Genomic DNA, 8700 nt, shown 5'->3' with positions numbered 1-8700 from the left:
AGCCGAAACCAAGAGTTGGCCCCGCTTAACCGACTGAGCCACCCAGGCGCCCCTGTTCTTGGTTTCTTCTCCTTGTCCTTCTCCTTCTTCTGTTCTGCTTTGCTTTTGGCGGGGGGGGGGGGGGGGGGGGGGGGGGAGGTCAACCCCCTTGCGGGCCAAACTTCTGAAGAGGCTCTTGCGTCAGCCAATGGAAGGGAAGGAAGGGGTGGGAGCCGGGGTGGAAGGAGGAAGAAGCTGGATCTGCCTCGGGTGGCTTCTCCGGCAGGGGCTGTGTCTTTCCTCTTGCTGGACAGATCCCTTCGGGAGCCAGTTTTGGCTGGTGGACTTCAGCTCCTCAGCGCCTGCTTGGTGCCCACCCCTCCCTTCTTGCCCCCTGCTCCCTTTCTCCCTCTGTGTTCTGTGTTTTCCTGCTGCTGCTAATCTCTGGGTTGTCGAGGGGCCTATTTGGCTCGCCAGCAATTCCCTTACCTGAGTAACCAGCCCAGTGCATTAAAGTGCTCCATGTTAAACACTCAAGAGGGGTGTGTTTACCGGCCAGACTCTGTGTCAGGCGGGCCCGGGTTGCAAACAGATGGCACACTCAACGGGGGGAAGCGAGAAAAGCTGAACGGAGAGGCTGTTGACACATGGTGGGGTCCTGCTCGGGGCTCACCTTCCCCGGGCTAGAATCAGGAAGAGTGGCAGCCTTGGAAGAGAAGCCTGTTGACACGAGCCATGGCTGTTGATGTGGCAACACGGTAATGGCCCAAATCACACCCTAATGGCAGGGAGGGAGAGAGGGAGATAAGTACACCTCTCTCTCTTCCCACCCTCCTGCCTCTTGCTGGCGTCTCCCGCTAATGAAACCCAACTAAAAGCCAGCGGGAAAGGGTGATGTGGTCCATACCGGTCATTTCCCAGGGTCACCGCCAGGGCAAAGGAGAGAGGGAAGGGTGTGTGTGTGTGTGTGTGTGTGTGTGTGTGCGCGTGCGTGTGTGTTGGGAAAGGAGGAAGCCAACGGACAGCAATCAGTTTGACTCTGGCTAATACAGCCAATTAAATCTGAAGTCAGGACGGGCACTGCAATGTTCTAATTTCAGGCCCCGACTTTGATCTAGGGTTGATGAGACCCAAGGCGAATAGGACCTATGAATCTTACCTTTGTGTCTGATTATCGTTATCGCATGGAATCTGTTCAATATTGAGGTACTTCAAGCTTTTACCTGTTACTTTGAGATGCGAAAGCCCTCTCTGGGCATAGCGCCTTCAGAATGAATATTTATCTGATAGATCTCCCAAGGGTCAGGTCGTTCAGAGCAAAGAGATTTTAGGTAAATGATGACTTTTCTCATTTGGGGCTACGTGCGTGTGGGGGTTGCTGTCATTGTTTTCCTTCTTCTTTTTTTTTTTAAGTTTATTTATTTTGGGAGAGAGAGAAAGAGCGCAGGAGAGGCAGAGAGAAAGGGAGAGAAAGAATCTTCAGGAAGCTCTGTGCTGTCAGCGCAGAGCCCGACGTAGGGCTCGATCCCGAGAACTGCGGGATCATGACCTGAGCCGAAATCACGAATCGGATGCTTAACCGCCTGACCCAGGTGCCCCCTGCCCTGATTTCCCGTGAGCAAACGGTTCTATAATTTTCAAAAGTGCGCTCTTCGATTTTTAGGCTTTAGAAAAAGGTGACGTTCGGGACAACCATACCTCCCACCCCCAGCCTCAATGCTCCCGTATAAACAGTGTTCGCCACTTCCCACAAAGAGAGAGCTTCCTGGTTTTACAGACGAGGAACGCTGAGCCCCTCTGCCAGCTGGGGGACAGCACGGGGGACAGGGGTGGGGGCCGGACTCAGCTCTCCCCTGTCCCCTCCAGCACCGCTGCGCTGCTCACAGAGAAGACTTGTTTGGCCTCTGCAAAAGCAATATTCACTGCCTGTTCCCTAAAAGCTCTTACTAGCTCGTATTAGACTAATAGCCCTTCAAGCAGAAGAAGCAAAGAGAGGACAATGCAGGGGTGGGAGGGCCAGCTGAATTCAGCTGGGAGAGGACGCCCAGGCAGGGGCTGAGGACCCAGGAGCAGAGAAGGCGTAGATGGGAGAAAGGGGGGGCGGGCTGGAGGGAGATCGGGGGCTCGGCCACCAACACACATAAAAGATAAACAAAGGCAACAGTGACCCTCCATTGCTGTCTCCTAGGAAAATGCATCTTAATATGTTTTCGCTCAAACTAACAGCTGTGGAACCGGGATGGGTGGGGGTTTGCGATGCTCAGAGAGCTTCATGGGTTTCCGCACACTGTGAGGTTGCTCCCCCCCCCCCCCCCCCCCCCACTCCGTGGCGCAGGCCTTTTCAGAGGCGCACGCTTTGTCTCGGGAGGAATGCACGGCTGAAACGGATTGCTTAATGTTCTAGACAAGAGCGGATCTGGTAATGTCTAAGGAAATTCCGGAGAACATTCTTTATAATTGCACTGGGTCCATTTGAGCACTTAGCATTTATGTGTGTCTGAGAACTCGTCCACTTCGGAGTGGTACACGGTGATGTGGCTGGGTCAAGTTGTCTTTGTAAGTGGCAGAAGGGTCAGGTACAGAGCCCAGAGTAACCTTGGGGCCACCGGAACAAGTGAAATGTGGGGAAAATGCCCGACAGCGGGAGAGAAAAAGAAGCTAACCCCGTTGCCTGGTAAAGCTCTGCTCACTGCCCACAGCACTGGTCGCTCAATATCTAAAATCATGGCATACCCCAAAATATTCTAGCAGCTATGAGCTGAAGCAGAGAAAAACTGCCAAGTGGGAAAACATATTTGATAAGCCCTTCTTTCCTTTTCCTCTGGTCTTCCACCTCCCTCTCTGTGAGTGTCCCCACCACCTTCTGCCGCCCTCTCTCCCTGACGCCTTCCAGAAGCCTCACAGGCAGCATTATACTTGGACCCTTCTCTCGAGCTTCAGATGACTCTCTCTCTGGCCCATCGGTAACACTCCCATTGCTCGGGGCGTCTGGCTGGCTCAGTCAGTAGAGCATGCAACTCTTGATCTCGGGGGTCGTGAGTTTGAGCCCGATGTCGGGTGTAGGGATGACTTAAAAAAAAAAACCCACTCCCGTTCCTAGAGGATCCCACCTTGGCAGAAATGGCCTTTAACATTCCACCCTGAGATTTTTTTTGTTTCTAAGCTTCTTGTCACTGAGAAAAACCGAGGGGATTCTCCAATTTATACTAGGGTGCGAATGGCTTATGGAAAGTTAGATGTGCTCCCGCTCCCAAGGGTAGTTGTATTTTTTAAAGTGGACACTAGGGGCTCCTGCGTGGCTCAGTCAGTTAAGTGTCCCACCTTGATTTCGGTTCCGGTCACCATCTCACAGTTGCTGAGATCGAGCCCCAAGGAGGGTTCTGTGCTGACAGCATGGGACCCTACTTGGGATCCTCTCTCTCCCTCTCTCTCTGCTCCTCTTCCACTTGCTCTCACGCTCTCTCTCTCTCAAAATAAATAAATAAACTTTCAAAAATAAAGATAAAAAAAATAAAGCAAAGGGGACATTAGAAGCGAAGCCAAGAGATGGCTTTTGGGTGATAGAAAAGAGAGCTGGCCTCGGAATTATAAAGCCGACCCTCAGTTTGCTACCTTCATCGGTGACTTTAAGCAAATGACTTCGCTCTCCTTTGCTAACCCTCAGTTTCCCCACGTGTAAAATTGCAGTCATTATCTTAGCCAGAAGACTGTTGTGGGGATGAAGTAAAATAGTGGGTGTAAAAGTACTAGGCAATACAGGAAAATATAAGGTATGACGTAACTCAAACATGTCATCAATAAGGGTACAATTCCAGGTCCCATGATAGGTTGTGGCCCTCCTGTTGCCACCCCCTTCATACTATCACACGTTCTAGACAGAAATCAGTCTCACTAACATAACATTCCGTGGGCAGAGGGGGCTGGTTATGGGATTTTTCCAAGCGTGAGCACCAAAGGCGTGAGTATGATAGTAGAAAGAGATCAGCCCAGCCCAGGTAAGTGTCCCAATTCCTGGCGGGTTTATTTAGCTCTGAACTTTACGAATTCAGCAACAGCATTAGTCTAGAAAGAAGCGTCTGAGTCTATAGCAAAACTCATTCGAGACGGGCCGGTAGATACGATGTCTGCCGACGAAGGATCAAGAAATTGCTGGCAGAACAAAACCGACTCAGGTCACAAATTGCCCGGTTGGTATTTGATTCCTATTTATATTTCTTGATTCTGTCGACTCCAATTGTAATCATCAAGAGCAAGGCGGGGCGCCCGCGGCGGGGGGCGTCTCGGTTAAGCAGACGACTCCTGATTTCGGCTCTGACCATGACGTCAGGGTTCCTGAGATTGAGCCTCATGTGCTGACAGCGCAGAGGCTGCTTGGGATTCTCTTCTCTCCCTCTCTCTCCACCCCTCCCCTGCGCACCTGCACGCGCTCGGGCTCTCTCTCTCTCTCTCTCTCTGTCTCAAAATAAATAAACATTTAAAAAAAAAACAAAGACCAAGACAGATATCAAAGGAAAGTGGAATGATACCCCTCTTCTTGCTTCCATCATCCAACAGAAAAGTTCTCTGTTGTTCACCGGCCCACGGGGATCCAGCCAAATATACATACCAGGACTTTCCCAGGGACCCCACTAACCACTCCCCGCACGCTCACCCTTCTAGCTCAATCGCTGCCTGCCGCCTACTGGCTCCGAACCGGTGGCTGATGTCAGGCACCTCCTTTATTGGCTGGGCTTCACTTTCCCCTCCCCTTTGAGTTTCATGGGTCTGTCGTTTACGGAGCCCAAATCAAAAGGGGATTTTACATGTGTGAGCCTCTGTACGTAGATTGTCTGACGGATCACCAATTCAGAAGCTGCCTTAGTGGAAATAAAAGTTGAACTACGTGAAATGGGTCTATCTTAAACACTCGAAGTCAGTACTGTTATTATACGGCTTTCTTTTCTGGTGCGATCTTTGTGCTGTCTTCTCTGTGACCTTCTTTACATTTTCCTAACACTGCGGAATGATTACAACTGCTGCCATGAGACTAGAAACGAGCATAAAAAAATGTGACCATTCTGTGTACAACTGTATCACCAGTCAAGAGTTTCATCCTGGGAATCCAACAAAGTTGTATTTAAGGAGATTTAACACCAGGATAGTACTTCCCACGTGCCAGGCACTAAACGCTTTATCAGTCCGAACCCATTTAATATTCATAAGAATCCAATTAGGTAGATACTCTTATCACCCCCCTGTGACAGAGGAGGAAACTGAGGTGTAACGAGGTCAATAACTTGCTCTCCGTGTCGCAGTTAGGAAGTGGCAAAGTCAAGACTCAAGCCCAGGGAGGCTGGCTTCAGAGCCCATCTAGCATTAGCTTTCAAGGTCCCAGCTTTTCTAGATCAGCCTGGTTCTCCTGAAAACGCATCACCCTCCGGGGGCGCTGCCCGGCTGGCTCAGTTGGTAGAGCCCTTGACTCTTGGTCTTGGGGTCGTGCATTCGTGCCCCACGTCAGGGGTTAGAGATTACTTAAGTCATCACCCTCTGAATTCCTACAGCACTTATCTTCTGTACGGGTCACCCAGCAGGCGACAGAGGTTCTCTGCTGTTGGTGTCCAGAGACAGAAACCAGTGAAGGTACCACATGGATACGGATACGGAATCCCCAGCAACGGATGAGTAGAGAAAGGAGGAAAATCTGAAATTTCTAATCCCCTCCCCCAGCCACACGTGCATATATCATCGTGCCAAGAAGAAGAAAATACCTTAAACTATACCTGACTTATTCTCTCTTGGAACTACATTTTCGGATTCTGCACTGAATCTCAAGACCGCACGATGACGTTTCCTCTGAATTCTGCTCTGCGGTTCCTCATTTCCACCCCCCCACCCCGTTTTTATACTGATCCTGGGGCCCCCCCAGACTGAATGAAGCTGCTCTCAAACGAAACCACAGCAATAAGCAGAGCTAAGCCTCTGGAATCTGGGGGCCCGTCAGGAGCCAAGGTCTCCAAGCATAAAAAGGATACAACGGTTTTGATGCCGAAGCTTTACCTTGACCCTAACGAGCTCTGTATGGAACAGTCGCCAGAATTATTGCTGGCTTCGATGGAAACAACAGATCAGGTATCCCAGGGTTCACCTCCATGGTCAAAGAATGCACCGGTTGCTTGGTCCTGAGATGAAAACCAGTTTCGACCAATGATCCTTGATTATTCCGTAACGTGCACAAGAAAATTGACCATTCCCTTCCCTTTATCGTCAATCATACTGCGTTGCAAGGGCCGTGTTGATGCCCTAGAAGCCGCTGAACCCTTTTTTAAAGCTTTCGGGGAAAATGGACGGGAAAAGAATGTAAAGACATAGAGCTGAGAGGGACAAACTATCGTCAGGAGGGGGAACTCTGCCATGTCTAATGTCGACCCAAAATATTCCTACGGTGGTGGCCTTAAAAAAGCCACAAAAATAAAAAGCAAAAGTCTGAGCAGTGGTTGTCCGACTGAACTACAACTGGCGTTTGCCAGATTCGAATTATTTGCCTTGCTCTTTCAGCTAGATAACGTGGTGGGGTTTTTTTCCCCCCAGTATCTGGGGTGCTGTTTCCAGGACAAGCGTGTGGGAACTATGAACCCAGATAAAGGCAAATATTACTTTAACAGATTGGAAGCATTAGTGACGGATGAAGGGACAATCGGTCCCCAATGACGTCTTCATTTCTGTTTTCACTGACGGCGACAGATGCATACGGTAGGGTTTGGTAGAGAGCATTTCATTGGTTTAGACAATTACACGTGCAACAGTGAATGGGGAACGTTGCCTTCTCCCAAGGTGCCCGCAGAAATTAAAATTCACCCAGTTCGTTAACAATTCGGCATTTTCTTCTGTTTTGCCAATAATGGGATGCCAACAGCACAGGAAAAATGGGCTATTTCATCGTTGCTTTTGGATGGTGAATCTCGGCTTTTAAGAAGTGTTCTGAGTGCACAAAGCAGGCTGTAGTAATCATGAACTGTGATAGAGCGAAGTACTAGGTGGTTTTGTTTGGTTTTTTTAATCGCAAATTGTCAGACGGTGCATTAGCAATATACAAATTGCAATCACACCGCAAAGAACACCTTGACTTAAATGCAGGGCTATTTCCTCTCCTTCAGAGATTTATTTGAGTATGAAGAGAACACACGGTTAAGTACCCTGGGTTCGTATTCAGGCCTGTGAGTTGCCTGCGTAATGGATGCCTGCACGATGGTTCTTGCTGCACTTTTCTCCATTACTTACGAATCATTATATGCCCCCCATTAGGTATTTGTCTGATAAGTATTGATTTGCAAATAATTTAATATCATGGAGTCATTCGTTTTTAAATTATAAAGAGCGCTGAAATAATACCAGCGATCAAACCATAGTGTTTTAGATTTATAAGGCATGGCCGTCTACCTGTCTACTGGATATCTCCACTTGGATTCTGGGTCCCTTGAATCCGGAGCGTCCAAATCTGAACTCTGCCTATTCACCCAGAACTTATTCCTCCTCCACTGCTCTCTTTCTTACTTAATGCCACCACCAATCACCCAGTTGCCTGAGCCCCAAACTGGGTGCAATCTGAGATTCCTTTCTGTACCCCCACGGTCTCAACCAGTTGGTCATCAAGTCTGGTCAGGTCTAGTCAGCTGGGTCCTCTCTTCTCCTTATTTCAAGCCAGCACCATCTCATGCCTAGGCTCTTGTGAAAGATCCTTAACTGGTCTCTGTGCCTCTGAGGTGGTTCCCACGTCACCCTTGAGTATGGTCCACATGTCTCATCGTGGTCTATGAATTCATGACCTCATCTTAATCATTTTTCTCCCTCCCCGTCTCTCTACCTGACATCCTGGGCCGGTCCTCGTCCCTTCTCATTCCCCTTTCCCCCGATTCCTCGTTCAAGGTCCCGCTGAAGTGAGCCTTCCCAGAAGCCATCCCTCTCTCCCCCCGACACCACAGGCTGGCTTACCCCTCCTTTGTCCACAGATGGCACTTGTTACGCTGAACTGTAATTGGTGATTTACTTGCCTGATTCACAGTGCCTTGAGGGGAAAGAATGGGTCTTTTTCAACTGTGTATTTCCAACACCTCCTTTCATTATAAGCGTGCAGCAAATATTTGCTTGACGAACGAATGAAATCCAGTATGCCCCATACGTAACGCTCCCTGTGTCAGAAGTGAAGGCGAGGTTAATAGGGCAAATGGTGCCGGGTACACGTTGGGAGATCATTCTCCGTAAGTGTTTTGTGTTTCTGCACATCTTACAGCAGAGACCGACTGCCTTTGTCCCAGACTGATTGTTTTCAAATGTTTGTAGAGCAAACAGTCTTCGAGTTAGATGGAGATAGTGTGGAGCAAAGGGCAGGTTTGTTTACCGTCCCATAATGACATCGAGAGTGTCTCCCTCTAGAACAAAGGTCAATCATGCTTACTGACCGTTATAAAAGATTCAAGTTCCCTAAGCTCAGGGTCCCTTTCCTCCACCTGTATAGGTGTCATTTGGTGCTCCCTGTGAGCACCCTAGTGCTCCCTCTTGGTGCTTCCCTGTGAGAATCGAGACTTTAGGAAACCCAGGAATCTTATGTCCTCGGTCAGCATCCATGAAACTGTGCTAAGTTAACTCGTTAGCTTACGAGCAGAGTAAACTCTCAAACCTCTTCCAGTCCCTAGAGCTAACTCGGAAAAACACAGTCGCCAGACATATTTAAGTTTTTTTTTTTAT

Source organism: Panthera uncia, chromosome X (assembly GCF_023721935.1).
Source record: "Panthera uncia isolate 11264 chromosome X, Puncia_PCG_1.0, whole genome shotgun sequence".
Lineage (NCBI taxonomy): Eukaryota > Metazoa > Chordata > Mammalia > Carnivora > Felidae > Panthera > Panthera uncia.
This window is presented reverse-complemented; position numbering follows the sequence as displayed.